General features: G+C 30.4%; 1 long non-coding RNA gene across 1 annotated transcript; it reads right to left on the minus strand.

Annotated features, from left to right (window-relative positions):
• Positions 1-8,937: 8,937 nt before the first annotated feature.
• LOC128172369 (uncharacterized) lies at positions 8,938-10,351 on the minus strand. The gene is made up of 3 exons (XR_008242256.1): positions 10,026-10,351; positions 9,399-9,690; positions 8,938-9,223 (listed from the first exon to the last, which is right to left on the minus strand). It is a non-coding gene; the product is annotated as an uncharacterized LOC128172369 (long non-coding RNA).
• Between the last annotated feature and the right edge of the window lie 9,534 nt (positions 10,352-19,885).

The following is a 19,885-nucleotide window of genomic DNA, read 5'->3' on the forward strand; positions in this document are numbered from 1 at the left end:
ACTTTTTCCGGTGTAACATTAATGAAATTTAATGGTAGTTCAGGGTAATAAACTGCATGCAGAAAGGCCATTATTCACAAAAAATTTATATTCTATTTTTTTGTCAACCTTCAAGGTTTATCAAAATTGTTGTCATAATGTTTCGTTTTAACATTTGAAATTTACTAATAACCGTGCGATTCCAGATTAAGTTCAAGGTGTAATATTACAAAATTTCAAATGTAATGTCTCCATCGACCGACTTTTATGTACTTGGCACGAATCCGTCAAGGCCCATTTACTAGTTGGATTGAAACATATAAAAACACCATTGAAAAATAATTAATGCAGATTATTGAAAAATAAACGCATTCACTTTAAATTGCATTCTGCTGACAATAAATACCAATTCATTTAAATCGATTAAAATAAGATATAAATTCGGTAATGTAAACTAGGGACTATTTGATTAATAAATTAAAACACAAAATCATGTTAAACCAAATTAATTGAATAGAAGCAGAAGTAAGAAACAGTAAGAATCAGCTATTTTCCTGATAAGTCCAGTTGGCGTTAAAATGACTCTGGTCCAAAACAATAGGACAATTCGATTATTGTGTCTGTACTTAGAATGATGAAAACTAAATAAGTTCACATAGGTAAACAATATCACGTCCTAGTTGATTCAAAATATCAAATACCAGATAAAATTACTAATTGTAAGTTTAGTTAATGAACATTTTAGTTGATAGTGATAAATATGGTAATAAAAATAGTGACAGTTAAGTGGTAAGAATACATCAAACATAACAACATCAACATAAATTACTAAACTTAATACCTATCTTTGATTTGAACAGCATTACTGTAGGCTTAAAGCTTGGATATGTAAATGTCAACAATACGGTGCGTCGATGTATCTGTGTTTCGTAAATGTTCGATATATGCAATACCAACTCGTGCATGCACGAGTCAAAGTCTTGTTAATAAGTATTTTTTTTAATTTAGGAGGGATCAATTGAAATGAATTTGTCGTTAGCCTGAAAAAAATAATTTAATCAACTATAATTTCCACGTGAACATATGTACCAACTAATAATGTTTTATATTTTCCACATCGAACCTTTGATACAAATGATTTCACCCTATACTCGTAATTAATTTATCCAAATGGGCCCAATTGCATGAAACTAGACCAAAGACTGCGTTAAAGGTGTTTTTTTTTTTAAAATAACCTAATTTATAATAGTTTTGAATAAAACGTTAAAGCAAATGAGAAACGCAAATAATTTTGCAAATATGGACCAAAGGTATTATGCAGTCTCAGGGATATTTTTACATGTCATTATCTCTCTCTCTCTCTCTCTCTCTCTCTCTCTCTCTCTCTCTCTCTCTCTCAAGCTTACGATCTACTTCGGTCGGATTAGCACTTAAAGAAACATCCTATGAAAACAAACAACTCTCAAAACCTGTGATTATTAAAAAAGTAATGTTTTTTAAAACTGTGTTCAATGTGCGAGAGCTCCTGTAAAAAATATGTCAAGATAATGTATCTGATATTTATTGAAATACTTAGAGGTATTTCATTCGATCTCTAAAAATATTTTATTTTAAGTATTTCGATGGGATTTGAGTTATGTAACTGAAACAAAATAATTGAAGTTTATCATTTTCAAATTGTTAAGTTTGTTTAACAAGTCAGCCGTACTAAAAAATAATAACTAGATTGAAGGCTTAATAGTTCATTTGCCGTCTAAAATAAATTGATCACATAGGTACCAGACACTAAAATGTAAAAGAGATAATGTTTTATATGCTTGCTTTCATTGCATACATGTAAAAGCCCTATTATATAAAATATTTTTTGTTTTCGTAAATATATGTGTAAAAAAAATCTATCTTCTTTGTTCTTCTAGCCTCCTTAACTGTGATTTGTCATGCCATTAGCCAATAGCTGAGATCCCGGAATCGTGTACTTTTTAACTTTAATATATTAAAAATCTCCAAACGCAGCATGGTACTGTGCAGAGGCAGATATTTGATGGCATTTTTTGATACCACAAGAGCTTGTTTCATTTTTCTTTTATTGTAGTTTTTATTATTTTATCGTTGTTTTTAAAAAAATTAAGTAATTTCAATTTGCATTTTTTTTTTCGAACATTCAAAAACATTTTAAGTATTACATTAATGAAGCCATTATTTGATAAATATCATCATTAAAAGGTACCGAAGTTTATGATAACTAAATGCAGAAAGGATGTCATTCAAATAGAATACCTATCTACAGAGTCAATATCTAAAGTTGATCAAACTTCTGTTTTGTTTAAAAAACTCTATACGTGAAATTCCAGATTAAGTTCAAGGTGTAATGATATTATATAATTTCAAAGGTGTTATTTCTGTTGACCAACATTTACGTTATTGATAAGAAACATTCAAGACTCATTTAATAATTGGATAAAAAATATACAAACACCATTTAAAAATAAATATCATAATTGCAGATTTTTGAAAATCGAAATGCCATCACTTTAAACTGCGTTCTGTAGACATTGAATATTAAAAAATTAAATGAATTAGAGTGAAAATTAAAATCCGTAACATAAACAACAGTTTAGGGGCAACTTGATTATCAAATTAAAAACAAAACTATTTAAAGCGAAAGTGGTTGAATAGAAGAACAGAATAATCTGCTAAATTCCTAATATGTCCAGTAAATAAACTTGACGTTCGTTGGTCGTAAAAGACGCTGGTTCAAAACCAAAGAATGACAATTCGATACTTGTGGTTCTACTTAAATTGATGATAATCAAATAAAAAGTTTACATTGATAATCAAGGTTACAACCTAATTGATTAATATTTTGAATCAATTAGGTTTCAACCTAATTGATTCAAAATATTAATAACCTGATAAAATGACTGACCGTAAGTTGTTGTAATTGTAATTGATATATACATGTAGTGATATGTACGTTAAAAAGTAACAATAATATATTAACATTAAAGTGTTTATAATACTGCAAGTAAAACAACAATATATAAATAGTGCCTGCTTGGGAGGGTAACAGTTGAAATTGACATCCCGAGAAAACCATCGTCAACGCTGCTTGTCAACTTTTACCCTCCCAAACCAGCACTATTTATCTTATTATACTAAATACTCATCTTAAGTATAAAGAAAACTTTACTGTTTTTATATAGGAATGACGTAAATTCTACGGCAAATCCTACGGGCATAATTTACGCGCATGTAACAATTCGTTGTGTTACACATTGCCAAGTTTGTTGCTAACGCCTAGGGCATTAGAACAAGTTATAAACTGCGTCTAAACTAACCAGATTTAAGTATTTAACAAGAAAGCATAAAAACATAAATTACTAAACTTAATACCTTGCTATGATTTGAACAAAACATTCATGTCTTTAACACGTAAACATAATTGGCTATACATGTTCAAGTAATCATATGTTAATGTTATTTTTTAATAAATACAATACAAAAGAAACTTAAAATTTTGCACATACGAAAGCATGAACATAAAAAGCTTTGCAAAGTTTTGAACTTAATACGGCTTTGTTAAGTACGCATTTTTATTCTTGAGTATACTATTGACATTATTGATGATGTGCAAACTATATATGTCACGTATAAATTGTAAGAAAGCACGTTGAGGGGGATGCTTACAAACTTTTTTTTAACATGTGTCCAATTCTATTGCATAAAATAATTACAAAATATGTTCAAATAAAGTAAGATATAATAAGTATATTATCTTTTATTACTTATAACACTTCACATCTTTTAATAATGCCTCCAAAGAATATTCTCGAGGAAAACAAACTGATTAACACAAGTAACAAATCGTGCTATTATGCCGTTTTTTTCTTCTCTGAGAGGCGCAATAGAAATTCATAGTCTTTATTACATGTACCAGGAAGTAATTGTTTTTTTTTTTTTTATAATTTATTGTTTTTGTTCCATACATACTAGTACTAATGTTGACATTATTAAATTCAGTTTTTATAAATTTTATACACATGCATACTCACTCACACACAAGTATAATTACATACATTTTTCAATATTAGTGGTAAATGGTTACTTTGCTTCCAAAAAAAAATAAAAAACCAAAAAAAAATAAAAAACCAAAAAATAAATAACAAATAATAATACGAATAGTAATAATCATAATATCATAAACTAATCTAAAATGTTTTTCCATGTAAGCCACAATTTTTCAAAATTGCGCAGCTTTTGATTTTGGATAGCAGCATATCTTTCTACATGGTATTTTATTCTTAAATGACTGAGTAATCCAAGAAAATTTGGCATTTTGTTTTGCATTAAGGATATAAAAATATATTGTTTAACATATAGAATTATGAAGTTTATAACCCTGTTATTGTTTGACAATGGTAGATCACCGAGAATAACATTCGAAACATTGAAACCAACTCTTTCAGAGGTTTTTCTGTATATATGAAGACTTAAATCACTCCAGAGTGTTTGTACTTTATCACAAGCAATGAAAACATGTATTATTGTTTCAACATTTTCCATACAAAAACCACAACAATCAGAAGTTTTAATGTTAATTTTCTTAAGGTATTTTCCAACAGGAACAATTCTATGTAAGATTCGAAATTGTAACCACTGGGCAGAAGAATCACTAGTGGTTTTATAACAAATTTTAAAAACATCTTGCACTGATATTGTGTCTACTCCATATGGCCTAAGCTCTGCCTCCCACTTGCTGATTGAGGTTGGAATAGCCTCATTTTTATTCAAGAAATTATAAAAGATTTTTGAGCATTTTTCAGAAGATATGAGAGGTTCAAAAAATAAAGGTACATATGGATTAGGAAGTCTTTTGAAAGAAGACCTATCTATTAACAATGATTTCAAATATTTTGAAATAGCTGTAACAATGCTATTGTATTGCATCACACAACTATCAGATAGATTGTATGTGTTTTTAAGAACTCCAAAGTCTAAAAGATTACAATCATCATCAAAAAAATCTTGCACAACCTTTATTCCCTTTTCATACCAGGATTTAAAAAAAACTGGTTTGTTGTTAACTTTTATATTAGAGTTATACCACACTGGAATATAATGAAATTTGTTTTTAAAGTGCGGAGAGTAAGTAAAAGATTTCATATAACATGACCAAGCAATCAAAACATCTTTCCAAAAGGCGTTATTTTCTTTTAACAAACAATCAAACACAAAACTATCTCCAAAATCATACAATTTCTGTAAAATATCATCTCCATTGAGAGCATAGAAAATATCCATCCATGGTTTATGTGAGCAAGTTAACCTTTTAATCCATGTACATTTAAGTGATGTAATAAAACTTCTAACATCTACCATTTTCATACCACCTGACAAGTAGTCTTGTGTTATAAGAGACCTTTTAACTTTGTCTGTTTTGGATTTCCATAGAAACTCAAAAAAGGCTTTGCATATAAATGCTACAATCTCCTTTTTGGGAGTAGGAAGCGATATAAATAAATGATTTAGTTTTGGAATTAACAAACTCTTAATGACAGTGACACGACCAATTGGAGTAAGAATTGTTAATAATTCAAAAAATTTTCAAAAATGAAATTAAAAGGAAAAGACACATTTATTTCAAATAATTGATTAAAAATAATTTAAAAAACGTATGGATTTAATGGATTTAAGTGATCTACACCCGGATGCACACAGTGCATGAGAACACACACCACACACCAAGCCAAATTGTACCAGTATTAATCCTTCGCACCAAATATTTACATGAAAAGAAAAAGAAATGTTATTTTTTTATGAGTCAATATCCTTTGATTACATTGCTCTTGTAATATAACCTTCATATACCTGGCCTGGACTAAATGTCTTGTCGCGCAAGGAAGCTTGGTTATGTTTACATTTTGACCAAGTTAATCTTGTTTGTTACAGTTAATAAAGAAATAAACTATCGTTAATCTTATCATAAACATTACAGATGATTAAGAATCCATGTAGAACTAAAATTAATATTGATATTGCATATCTAGGCGTTTGTTTTGATTTTGCAATATTTACATGTTCAAATCTCTTTGTCTGTGATAAACTATGAATGTATTTTGTAATGTATTGTCCAATACATTTCATCAATGACTATTCTAATATTGAATCTTTTATTTGAGGGAAATTATATAATAAGGAATCATTCCTTGAATATTGTAAGATCAAATACGGTCGGAGTGATCAATTTCTACCATAGATTAGACTTATTAGACTTAATCACCCCGACCGTATTTGATAACCTTATAATATCAAAGAATGGTATCTTATTCGTTAGGTATGTGTATATAAGTAAAAAAGGGGGTGTGATGTTTAAATGCAAGTATGCACATTTTCCAGTGGCTTTATCTGAAATCAAACTACGAATCGATTCTGTATTATAAATCCCAATACATTTCATCAGTGACCATTTATATACTTAATTGTACAATTGCTGAAAATCGTGTAAATATAAGTAATAAGAAATCATTTTTTTTTTAATATTATAAGGTAATTAATCGGTTGGGCTTGATCAAATCTATCATAAAAGCCCTTTGGGCTTCATAAGATTTTATCACTCCCGACTGTATTTGATCACCTCATGATACTCAAATCATGATTCTTATCTACTTAAATACATGGATATGTGACCGCATTGATTTGTACGGTGCTAGGGATATATTCTGGAACTGAATATATCGTGTGCAGTACGAACAAGGGTGCGGGAATGTTGGCCAAGAGGATATAAGGTATAAGGTTGTACGCGCTTTTGGATGTGCAGTAGAAACAACGAGTAGATTACCGTCGTCCCGAAGGTTCACCAAAATCCAGAGAATTATAAGCAATGTGATGAATTCTTCCAAATTTCTTAAACGAGTCTCAACGATGGTAACTGTTTCATGAAGTAATAATTGATCAGACATGTTAACGATCTTAACGAGACAGATATGGCCGGTAATGGCCTCCGAACTTCCACTTTTGGTGAGTCTGATGAGGCCGAGGCCCACCGCCGTATTCTGGACTGAAGGTTGACAATTGTTCATGACTATATCTAAGAATCTATGCAATGAGTAAAAATTGACATGTTGTGACATTAAGTAAGCTGAGTGAAAGATCTTTGGGCTTTAAAAAATTTAATTAATAAAGTACAAATTGTAAAATGTTTACAGACAGACGGACGGACAGACAGACGGCTGGACGACAGATAAAATGTGATCAGAATAGCTCACTATCAACTTGAGTGAACTCAGTAAGTTTTTGATGTCCTTAACATGAAAAACAGACAATATTGTTTTCAATTGACTTCAATTTTTATAGCAATATACATTCATCACCTGAATATGGTGTTTTTATCTCAGAGTTAATTCGATACACAATTGCAAGGGTATAAACCGCATGAACAGTTTCTAAGGCGAAGCAAGCTACTCACAAACAAGTTGATAAAACAGGACTACATGTTACAGCAGTATCGTTTGAAGTCACCTTTTCGTAAGTTCTATGGTCGATACATCGACCTTATCAGCAAAAACAATTTTCCACTGGGTCCCATGCTGTCTGACGTTTTTCATACTATTTGTTAGACCATAATTAATCGTCTACGGACTTTTCCGTTTTTTCCCGATTACGACAAAGAGCACACGGCGGGTGTGACCGGTCAGCAGAGGATATTTACTCCTCCTAGGCACCCGATCCTACCTCAATCTTTTTTGAGATCCGTCTTGCTCTGCTTTGAATTTGTATTTCGATTTATGGATTTTTGAGATGGTTGACAATTTGTTATTGTCATTTTTCATTACACTTGGTCTCTTTTGAAATTGCAAACGTTGAGTCCCAAAAATCACTAATTATCTTTTAATAACTAAATCACTAAATAACTTTTAATTAACTTTGTCAGTATTAGATTGTGAGAAAATCCACAACTTCAAAAGATCGATGCCTTGCTTTCCGATCGTAGTACCTTTTCTGTTCAATTTTACTTACTTCTTCATTTTCTGACACAATGTCCGCCATCTTTGCCAGCTTTTCCCTGGTTTCAAGAATATAACTCAGTACTGATGGCTGTAATTGACTAATCCCCGACCTTCGTCAATTGTCCCCACGACCTTCCATAGGAAAATTTCCGTCTAGCACACCAGTCTGTATTTCAGGTAATTGTATCAAACACCCTTACGCACTGAAAAAAACATACTGTGACTAATAAAGTCCCGATAAACATACAAACATACTACCAATTACACTAAGAACTAAATTACCAGCGAAATGTACAAAATAACAACAAAACAACCTTACCGGCTAGGAAAACATGTGCCCGCTTAACAGAATCCAAAATTTCAATGGCTACCCATTTCTCCTTAGTATTAAGCTAACTTGAGATATTCACCATATCTTGAAACAGGAGCTGCAAAACGTGGCACCCGGTTGATGTCGTTACCGGACCCTCTACTGACCACTACACCCAAACCGGTCACTTTAAATACTCGATCTAAAAATAGCACACTCACCCGACACTCGTCACTCACATACGGTAACCCATTCATAACAAAATTAAAGAGGAACACAAATATAAACACCAGTATATACAAAACTGAATCAACTTTATTACAATATTACAATACATACGTTAACTTTGAGATAAAGTTATTCACAAACAGAGAATTGTGCACTGTGAAAGATTAATATTTACATTCAGTGTATATTTTCCATCATGTTTTGATTAGAAATCTGCAACTTTCAATTTTCTGTAAACATCACGAAGCTCATGAGCACAAGTATACACGTAATCACATGTTGTGAATGTATTTATTGTTATAAGATTAAATGAAACATCCAAAATAACATAACCAATTTAATATGTACTTAATATGACAAATAATCGTTAAATCTTATCTATTTGTTCATAAAAGAGAATGTATGTTCCACAGTGTCTGGCGCTAGTTTTTGTCTCGAAAGTAAACTAATTAACATGTTAATACTAATACTACTGACTAAGGGCATATATAATGGCTTTAAAGCGATGTTACAAGAATATTTTATAAATAAAGACATCAAAATTAAAATAAATATAGCTTTGAATGCTAATTTTGTATGTCGTCGGTCCTATAACACACCATATTTTGCAGACAATTCATCAAACCGCGCTATCGCTTCTGCTTTTTACTTTCCTTCTCGAAAAACTTCGACTGCATTACGGTTGTTCTTTTTGATGAAACTGCAAAAACAAAAAAACAAATTATTAAATATATCAACAGCTAACTTTTTTTATATAAACTTTTAGCAAAAAATTTTATGAAGCAAGCAAGATTTTTCGAAGGTTGTTTTCTAAAAAGGAAAAAAATACAATCAAACCTTTAATTTGAAAAAAAAAAAATATCTATAAAGCCTACCATATCATCGAAATTGCAAAGCACAATAGCAAAGCAAGGAATTCAACGGCTGTGCATACTGGGACCATCCATCTTAGGGTATCTACGACATCACAGCAACCTGAAAATCCAAAAGACGCCAAGCTTCCCGTTTCTTTCACGTCTTCTAGTTGTATTACTAATAAAAGATCTCCCGTTATCTCGCGTTTTCTGCGCCTTGTTGGTATGAACCGTTGCTGAAAACGCAGGACAAAGGTTCTATGGTTTCCATTGTAATCAAGAAGACTGGCATTCTTTATTGTAACGGTTTTGTCTAAAATGAAATAATTTTCTCACTATTCAGTTAAATTGAAAACATATATTACTAGATATTAGTCTTGTTGCAATTTTTTAAATCTTTATGAAACTGATTAAAATCCATCCTCAAATCACATTTTATATCGGAAAATTTCTAGGGCTAATGGTACCCTTTCTAAATTGTAGACATTTTTAATTATAACCCCCCTTAATTAGATATTGTCCAACTTGAAATAAATTGTTTTAATTTTCCTTAGTGAAATACTGGGTTTGTTTTTATTGAAAGGCCAAGTACATTTCTGTTATTATCGCTGTTATTTTTGAGATTATTTACAATTTGCTGAGACTTACTTCTGGCATCATATTGAAATGCTTCCGAAGTGACAGCTGGATATTGGTTTATCAGATCAAACTGCTCCACACTCTGAATGGTGAATACGACTGTTCCCGTGTCCGAGTTTTCAGACACTGTAACTGTGTCGGGTAAATTCAGAATGTCTGGATCTTGAAAAGTATACAGGCCATATTCATAAGTTAAAAAATTTTATCGATAAAAAAAGAATAGAAATTCAATACTCGATTAAATTCATAAAGTTTTGTTTTGTGAATTCACTTACAGACAAGTCTGAATAGTTTTAGCTGAAGGACATTAATTTTGTTGCAATCATGTACTAGGAGCTAGCACAATTGAAAAGTAAGAATGCATAACCAATCTTAAAATGGACATATAAGTATAATATTGTATTTGTTGTTATTACACGGTAAAACACAGAATCACATTATTACATAAGTTAGTAAATTCATACATATATAAGGCAGTAATTGAAATGAAAGAATTAGGTCTGAAAAAATAATACTTTGTTTAATTACATTTTCCACTTAAACATGAAGATTTATAATGTCCACTTTGAAATTTTTATACATGTGATTTTATTTATAATGGTAATTAAAATATTCCAATGAGTCCAATGAGAATGAAGCTTGTGTTAAAGATTTTTATTTTAAAAACCTTTGTATTTGTTATAAATGAAACCATGAAACCATAAAGTAAATAAGAAACGCAAATAATTTTGCGAAATGAGTAAAAATAGCATGCAGTCTCATGGATAGTATTACTCTTCATTTTAATCTCTCTCTCTCTCTCTCTCTCTCTCTCTCTCTCTCTCTCTCTCTCTCTCTCTCTCTCTCTCTCTCTTACCTTCTGTTACGGATAAGCACTCAGAGAAACATCCTACGAAAACTAAAACTTTCAAAATCTGTTTATCATACATGTTTTTCTTTTGAAAATTATGTTTATAGTTCAATAACTCCTGTAAAATAAATAATAGAAAGATAATGTGTCTGTCTTATATTGAAAATATTTAGAGGTATTTCATTGGATCTCTGATAAAGATGTATTTTAAATATTTGGATAGGATTGGAGCTTAGTTATAAAATCAAAGTAATTAGAGTTGAACATTTTAAAACGGTTAAGTTTGTTTAACCAGTCAAATCAGCCGTTTAAAAAAAAATATAGACATCTAAAAGGTACTTTACATTTCTTTTGCCTTCAAGAATAAAATGATCACATATGTACCACATACTATAATGCAAAAGAGAATATACGGTATATATATTTCCTAACGGTACATAAAAGCCCTATCATATAAACACATTTTTGTATTTGAAATTATATATATCCTTTGAAATCAAAAACATTAAATCTTTAATTGATCTTTTGAGCCTACTCTTGTGAGACTATGTTACCCATTTGCTTTGCAACAACAAACACTACTCACTGATCTGTGACGTCTTATTCCATTAGCCATCATTTGAAACCAGAGATTTGTTTGCTTTCTTAAGCTGCTATCATTAAAAAAGACAGGAACAATGTGGGACACCTTAACAGAGTTGGTATCAGGATTAAGGAATTTGTTTTAGATATAAAGGGTGCGTATATTGGTGGTTTTTTTTTCTTTCTTTAAGATTCTAATGGTTTTATTTTTTATTGTTAAGTATCTATTATATAAATTTACACCGACAAATCTCGTTTGTATGAATTTATACATACATCATTAAATCTTAATTAAATTGCAACAGAATTTTGGGTACGATTTTAAATATGTAGGCATATTTTATTTGAACGCTATTTAAAACAACTATCACATTAAATGTCCAGTCAGATTTTGTTCAATTTTCTAATACTTACAACAATTTTCGATGATTGACAGGTATGAAAACAAAATACACGACACATCTTTGTTAAATAGATAAAAATTCTATGTCAACTTTATATCCGTGTTTGTTCTTTGTGATATGCTTTATATCGTAGCTGTTTGAACATTTTTGCATTTCTTAAAAAGTGCAGAAAAATGTCTATGAAAGTAAAGCAAGAAGATACAAATATGAATCTTCTCTATCTCTACTTTAATCTGAAAAATGCTGGAATTGAGTAAGTAAGTAAGTAAGTTATTTATTAATAGTGATATGTGTATACATTTTCCAGTGTAATATCAACAGCAATAAGCAGAGATTTAACACACGGCCCGTCGGGTCTATATGCCATTGTAAACACAATTTCAATGAAAAAAGGGGGGAAGGTAAAATAACACAGCATCAAGAGGTTAACAAAGATGTGATTGAAAATAAAATTGTTTAAATATAAAGCTTCCGTTAGAACCCTTGAGTTTGCACCCCTGGTTTTGATTTAACAGTTTACATAAGACAGTTATGTTTAGTTTATGATGAACAATAAAGATTGTCTACGTATAAAAGAGTAATATAAATATTAAGTAATTTGAACAGAATGATTTATTTTGCGATTTTTGAATAATTTTAAGCAAATGTGCTATCCCTCTTTAGAGTCGTTGAAAAAAGCCTTGGTACAATATGAAAAATCTTAAAAAATCGAGAGGAATTGGGCAAAAAAGTAAGCATGATTTGGAATTATGCGAATCTAAACATTAAGTTTTTAATAAAGTTTGTAATGGCTGCCTTTCAAATCGTTGTTCCTTAACAGTATTCAACATTTAAGAAATTGATAGCAAATGTAAACAACGTTATTAATTAAAGACATTTTTATTATTGCAGGTTTTTGAAAAAAAAATCATCCATTTATGACTTTTAAACTTCAGTTTGGATAAATTTATACTTGATTAAAGCAATGCGTTTGTATAATAATACCAGTAATATTCCTTTGCATTACAAAATCAAGAGGGCCGTATGATCGTTGCTATTTGTAGACTATACTAAATTCCTTAAAAGAAAGAGTTTTGAAAGAGATAGGGATTAATATATTGATTTTAAAGTTAAAATATTTGGATTTCATTTAGATCTACTCAATGGTAACTTATGACTTTAAAAATCTTTAATACACTTCTAAGGTAGGTCTGATGAGTAACTTGTTCACCATTTAGCCTCCTAACTGTGATTTGTCATGCCATCAGCCAAAAGCTGGGACCGGAATCGTGTACATTTAAACTTAATTGTTAAATATTAATGAGCTAATATAAGCGCAACATGGTACTATGCAGAGACAGGTATTTAATTGAGTAGTTTGATACCACAAGTGCTTGTTAAATTTTCTCCTTTGTTGTATTTCTTATAATTCTATCGTTGTTTTAAAATATGTTAAGTAAAATCAATTTGCGAAATTTGTTTTCGAACATATACAAAAACATTTCAATGTTACGTAAATGAAATCATAAATGGGATAATTTTATCTGTAAAGGGTACTAAATTGAAGTTTAAGGTAAATGAATGCAGAAAGGCTGCCATACAAATAGAATACCTCTATAAAGTCAACATCTAATGTTGATTAAACTTCCTATAAAAATTTATTAATCTTACTTTTACCCCTGCGATTCCACATTCAGTTCAAGGCTAGGTATAATATTATATAATTTCATAAGTGATGTCTCTTTTGACAGACATATACGTACCTGGCACAAATCAATCATTTAACAATTGGATTGAAACATATACAAACACCATTAAATCATAGTTATTGCACATTATTGAAAATGGAAATGCCATCACTTTAAATCGCATTCTGTAGACATTGCATACCAAATCAGTTAAAATATGAAGTAGAATTGGTAATATAATCTAGGGAGTATATAATTATGAAATGAAAAAAATAACCCTGAGAGAAGCCGAAGTAATTGAATAAAAATAATAGTAGAGCACAGAAATACAGTGATTCCATGATATGCCAGTAAATAATATAAGCATGATGTCCATGTGTCTTCAAAAACGGCTTTGGTACAGTAGAAAACATAGAAGGTCAGTCTCTTTTTCATGTGATGTACAGAGAGTAAGCTCACAAGGATAATAACCAAGATCACGTCCTAGTTTAAACAAAATTTCAAACACCTAATAAAATTACTTACTATGTACGAAGATATTCTGTCTGTGTCTCCGTCTATCATGTACGTTTCATTAAAGTAATGAATAAAACATAGTGTGAAGATTCACGGAGCACAGTCACGAATTGTAACATGCACAGTTTCCACAGCCATCCCATCATTATACGAAGGACGTTCAATAAATAATGTCACTAATAAAATTTCATAAAATGCATGGTTCAATTGACTTTGAATTTTTTTCCAAGCATAATTATGTTCATATTATTCTTATGGTCGTATATCTGACCACTTTATATCACCAAATACTTATTTTAGAGATTGATATATAACCCCTACTCGAGACAATGTATGAAAATAATACTGGTAAGTCACCATCTAATAAGGCTGAAATTGAAGCATGTGGAAACAAGTGTATGTCATTGAAACAAGTTTACAGGTGGGTCAGCAAATCCATATAAGGATAAGCAACCTCCTGGAGCACCTTGCATGGCTTCAACGGATGCAATACATGCATAAACAACCAATATTATTAGGAATGATGGTCGATTGTCCATTAAACAAATAGAAAATTTAGAAGGCATTTCATCGGGGACAGTATTTACAATTTCAAAGAAACATTTTGGTCTCCGAAAGGTTAGTGCAAGATGGAACTAACTATTAAGATCTATTAACAGAAAAACAAAAACAATTACGGGTTGAAATGTGTAGAAAACTATATAAAATTTACAAAAAATGCAATGGACGACGTCCATTAACATGGGTATAGTATTTTGAACCTCAGAGGAAAATCGATAACAAAATGTGGTTGACTAAAAAAGCAAAACGCCGTGTTTAAGCAAAAAAAAAAGTACAAAAAAGTATTATACGCAATTTTCTTTCGTAAAGAAGGTCATGTACTTCAAGTTGCTATTCCAAAAGACCGATAAATCACTAGACATGTATACAAAATCATGTGCTGAAGAACGTTAAGAACGTTACAAAAGGAAGAGACCAACATCTAGAATTTGACTTCTTCATGACAACGCCCAGCACATAAATCCCAGATTGTGAGATCATTAATGGAAAAGGAAAAGGGTCCATGTAACAGTTCGCAAATAACTGCCAGTATAACCCAAAATACACTGAACATCCACTTTATTGTTGCATGTGTATTTATAAATGGTAAGAAACTGAAAAAATAACAAAACATAATATTACAATATAATCTCTGATAACAAAACAGACAATAGAATCATACAGGATTGTGACAGGTACTGGTGACCATACTTTTAAAATTCAAACAAGGTTTCTCTTAGAAATCTAGTAAAGTGAGCAAAATACACAAATTTAGCTATTTATACAGCTCAGTTATCTCCTACACAGTAACTTATGCAGACTAAATAAAATACACACAATATCATGTCACAATCTAGCAATACACATTTTTTACCTATGTATGAAAAATACTCACCTAATCTAGCATATGTTTACAAAAAGTTTACACGTGTAAGACGTAGAAATGAGTCTCGAGAATAAAGTTATTATACTTAGAATGAGATAAGAGTGCAATTTGTTCAGTTACGTATCAAGACTAAAATCGTTTCGAGTTTCCTCTACACACTGTGTAAACAATAATACTATCTTTTTGCATGTATAAAGTAGTGAATAATCAATTTACACAAATTCTAATGAAGAAAAACATTATAAAAAACACTTACGCTGTGCGGGACATATATGACTGTAACAGTACTAATAGATATAGATAGGACGAGAGAGATGTATGTGTGCTCGGGAGCACATGGTTCAACGTACATACAACGTTCCTTTACGACATGACTAAAATATCAAGACCGGACAAATTTGGAAACAATAAAAAATACTCCGGAGACGGAACAGTTCATGTTTTGCCCTATTCTCCTTATTCAATCGACTTTCCTCCGTGTGACTTTTTTCTTTTTCGTAAATGAAAAAAACACTTGTCAGGAAGAAGATATGCTTACAGGAATACTTTGGGTTCTGCCATTTATAAAATGAATACCATTCCACAAAACATTATATGGATGCATTCAAAGCTTGGATAGACCGGTTGAAATTCTTTGTGTCTGTCAAAGGAGAGTATTATGAAGATAATCATTAAAAACAAATTTTTTTAAATCTGTGTTATTTTTTAATTTCGTGTGTCTTTCTCTCTTCATTTTAAAAGAACTTGGACACAATTTGAACTCCAGAATTTCAAATTTTATATTTCCATTTTAAGTATCTAGTATAATAAATATGGTTATTGTTAATTGCTCCTAAAAGTTTGAAAGTCAGCTTTTGGGTTACATGTATAAGCAAGATACACCGTTTAAATTTATTTGGCATTTGTAAACAAATTTAAAGCCCGAGTCTTGTTTTTGTTTAAATATATGTGGTATTGGTATGATGTCAATCAAATGTTGTTTTTTTGTTGATAATATTATTAATGAACACATAAAATAAGTTTATCTTGTTTCGCACCTGTCAGTTTGTCAAAGAAATGGTAATTTCTGGACTTTAAATTATTTGATCTAAGGCTCATGCTTGTTTAGATAACAATGATCTCATACCTCTGTATCTCGCTTGTAACTTGATTTCTATCATTCAAATTTTTGTCAATCAATCAAAATGCACAATCAGTTTAAACATAAAAAATGAAATTGTTATCTAAAATCGTGACTAGGTCCCTTTAAAACATTCCAATACCACTTAACATCTTATATGCTAACATTTGTTCGAGAATCATAAGATAGTTCTTCGATGTTTTTATTTTTCTCTGTATATCTCTTCGTTCAAAGTAAGGAAAAAATGAACGTCTGGTGTCGTAACTCTTTCTTTCGACCAAATATTTACAGATATGTCATATTATTTCAGGCTGTTTGATATCTTATATACAGTGTCCAACACCCAAACTACATTTAAACTTGAAGTTTCGAATAATATTTAACATTTTATTTGCATCGCCGTGAATTTTTGCAGCTGTCTTCTGTTTTCCCAAAATGAATCGTATTTACTTCTCGTAGCCCCGTTACATTCGGCGATGTCATCTTATTAAGCCAATTTTATCATAGATGTTTTGAAGATTATTTGTCTTTGGTAAATTATTTCAGTTCAACTAATCCTGTCAAATTTTGGTACATAGAATATCATGACGATACTGGATTTGAGATTCCAGTATTATTAGATTTTATGCCCAATTCATGGAAACATAAATTATCTTATGACAATAAATGGTTTATTGTAGGCAGCATACCACAACAGTTGGCCTCTTTTTGCAGGTTTAGATTTAAAATAATTTTTAAGATCAAACAATGTATCAATATATTCAAATTTTTGAAATAAGATTATTCAAAATTATAACCTAACTATTTCTACTTAATTTAGTTATTTAAGTAAACAAAGCTTAAGAGAAAGTCTTTGCATTTTTATAGGCCCTCGCATGCAAAAAAGCATTATCAAAATAGTAATAATCAAGGAATAAGCGATCATTCTTTGAGTATTATGAGGTGATAATTTTGGTCGGGGAATCAAATCCAATAAAGCCCAAAAGGAAATTACATGCACCACCTCATAATATTTAAAGAATGATTCCTTACTACTTATATTTATATACTTTTCAGCAATTGTACAATTAATTACGAATTATACGTAATTGAGGTAATTGGACTGTATATGGTACAGAATCGATACGTAGCATTATCACAATCAAAGGCACTGAAAAATGTAAATATTATGTGATAAACAAAAATCAAGTATCACAAAATCAGCAGAAACTACGAAACTTAATAGCTTTAGTTACAATATTATAATTTAAAAAAAAATTAATTTTCTGGCATACTATTATGTACATGTAGTTGTACAGGTGTGCACATCTTTAATATGGCAATGACCTTCTTTTTAAGTCAATGGTCATTTAATATTTTTTTTTCAATGAGATTGAGATTTTCTAAATTGTGAAAATTTTACAAATAATAAATTTTTTTTCAAAATTATAAACGATTTATGAATGGCAGTGACACTTAAAAGATACAAAGCAATTTGTTTTCAGTAACAATTATTACAAATATTCCGGCCAATCAGTTTTAAAATCCCTACCCTTTTATTATTCAATTTAACAAAAAATCGTATGATGATAATGCTGCTAAATGCTGCTTATAGTATTAAACTACTTATATTTACCTTAATCTGCTATTATAAAAATTTATATGAGGTCAATAACAAAATTTTGAGATTTGGTGTCTTTTATCGTTTTTAAGCTTTTTCAATTTTTTTGCATTGCATGTCATACGTTTATCCTAATATCGAGCGCAATCAAAATTAAGCATTTATTCACACAAAGATACAAAAAACCCTTTAAATAGTTACTTGATTAGACCTTCACAATGATAAGTGTGTTATAATTAAAAGTGCATTATCTCATGTCTTTTTATAACTTAGCAGTAGACTCCAATTAGTTTATTCTATAGAAAGCTGACGCCACGATGAAACTCATAGTTTCAACTTTATCATGTGGTATCACATAAAACATAAACGTTTTAGAATGGGCGATGACTGCAGACACATTTATATTTCTTTATCATAAATAATGGGAAAATATGCCATTGTATAATTGTATCATTACCATATTTGAACAAATTTTGAATTTTAAGTTATATATTGAAAAAAACTGTACCTTTCCTTTACAATCACATTTAACACCAGCAAAAAGTAGTTAGCTTTCACATATACATACTTTCTAATGTTTCATGGTACATAGACAGAATCTAGAAGCCTCAAGTTGTCTTAGAATGTATTCAAGATATTCATGCAACAAGATGCAACAAGATATTTTGATATTTTATTCAAACGAATCATTATTTACATTAGTATTTATATATTTCTTTCAGCCCCCCATTTTGAATTAGCATAATGACGTCACCTACCAAACTGCCTAAGCTCTAGGCTGCTGGTAGATTTGGTGACCTCATTTAAAATTGAAAGTACATCAGTGATCAACATTGGTAACCAACTGCTACCATTTGGAACCATTTGTAGATATTGGTGACCGAACTTACCGTTGGTAACAATCTGATGAACTCTAAACGCACCTATTGCCTAAATTTCTAATTAAATGGAAATATATTATCTCTGTTTTGCTATAAGCCCATTTTTGGTTGAGCCTTTTCCATAAAAATGCAGTAAAATATCAAATCTTATATCTGTAATTATTGTATTCATAAATTCTTTCTGTGTTTAGAACAAATTTTGCTTGTGATGTTGAACTTTATAACAATCCGAATTTGACAACTCAAACTCTGAGTAAACAACATCCTTAATAGTAATTGGTGTAATTTGGCCGCATGCTATTTTTTATGGGATAGCTGGGGAGCCGACCACAGCGCCAGTTTAACTACACATGTAAAAGACACACTAAGGGCCTGAGTAACCATCAGTGCCCGAGCTGGAACGATCACTAGCGTGCTAAGGCGGGTTCTGAGAAAATATACCGGTATTACTCCAAAGCGCAAAAAATGAACATAAATGAATGTTTTTAGAAGTTTTTACCTTTCTACAATTATATCGCTCTCGTAATATAACTCAGTAAATATCTGCACCCTTCATCTGACAAAGACTCAATATGTTAATTGTTTTACAACACGAGACAGCTTGGTTATTGCATGATCGTGTTTCAATCTAAGCATAACAAAATGGTTGTACTAGTATATACATTTAATTATAAATGTTCATTTGAGTACAGCTCACATACAAATGAATCTATATTCGATATCTTTAAGAAAAAGTACACAAAATGTACATAAAAATATATGTTGCAGTTGCCATAATGTTTGTAAATTGGTTAAAAAAAAGAATTAAGACAAAGTGTTACCT

This window comes from Crassostrea angulata, chromosome 1 (assembly GCF_025612915.1).
Source record: "Crassostrea angulata isolate pt1a10 chromosome 1, ASM2561291v2, whole genome shotgun sequence".
In the NCBI taxonomy this organism is placed as follows: Eukaryota; Metazoa; Mollusca; class Bivalvia; order Ostreida; family Ostreidae; genus Magallana; species Magallana angulata.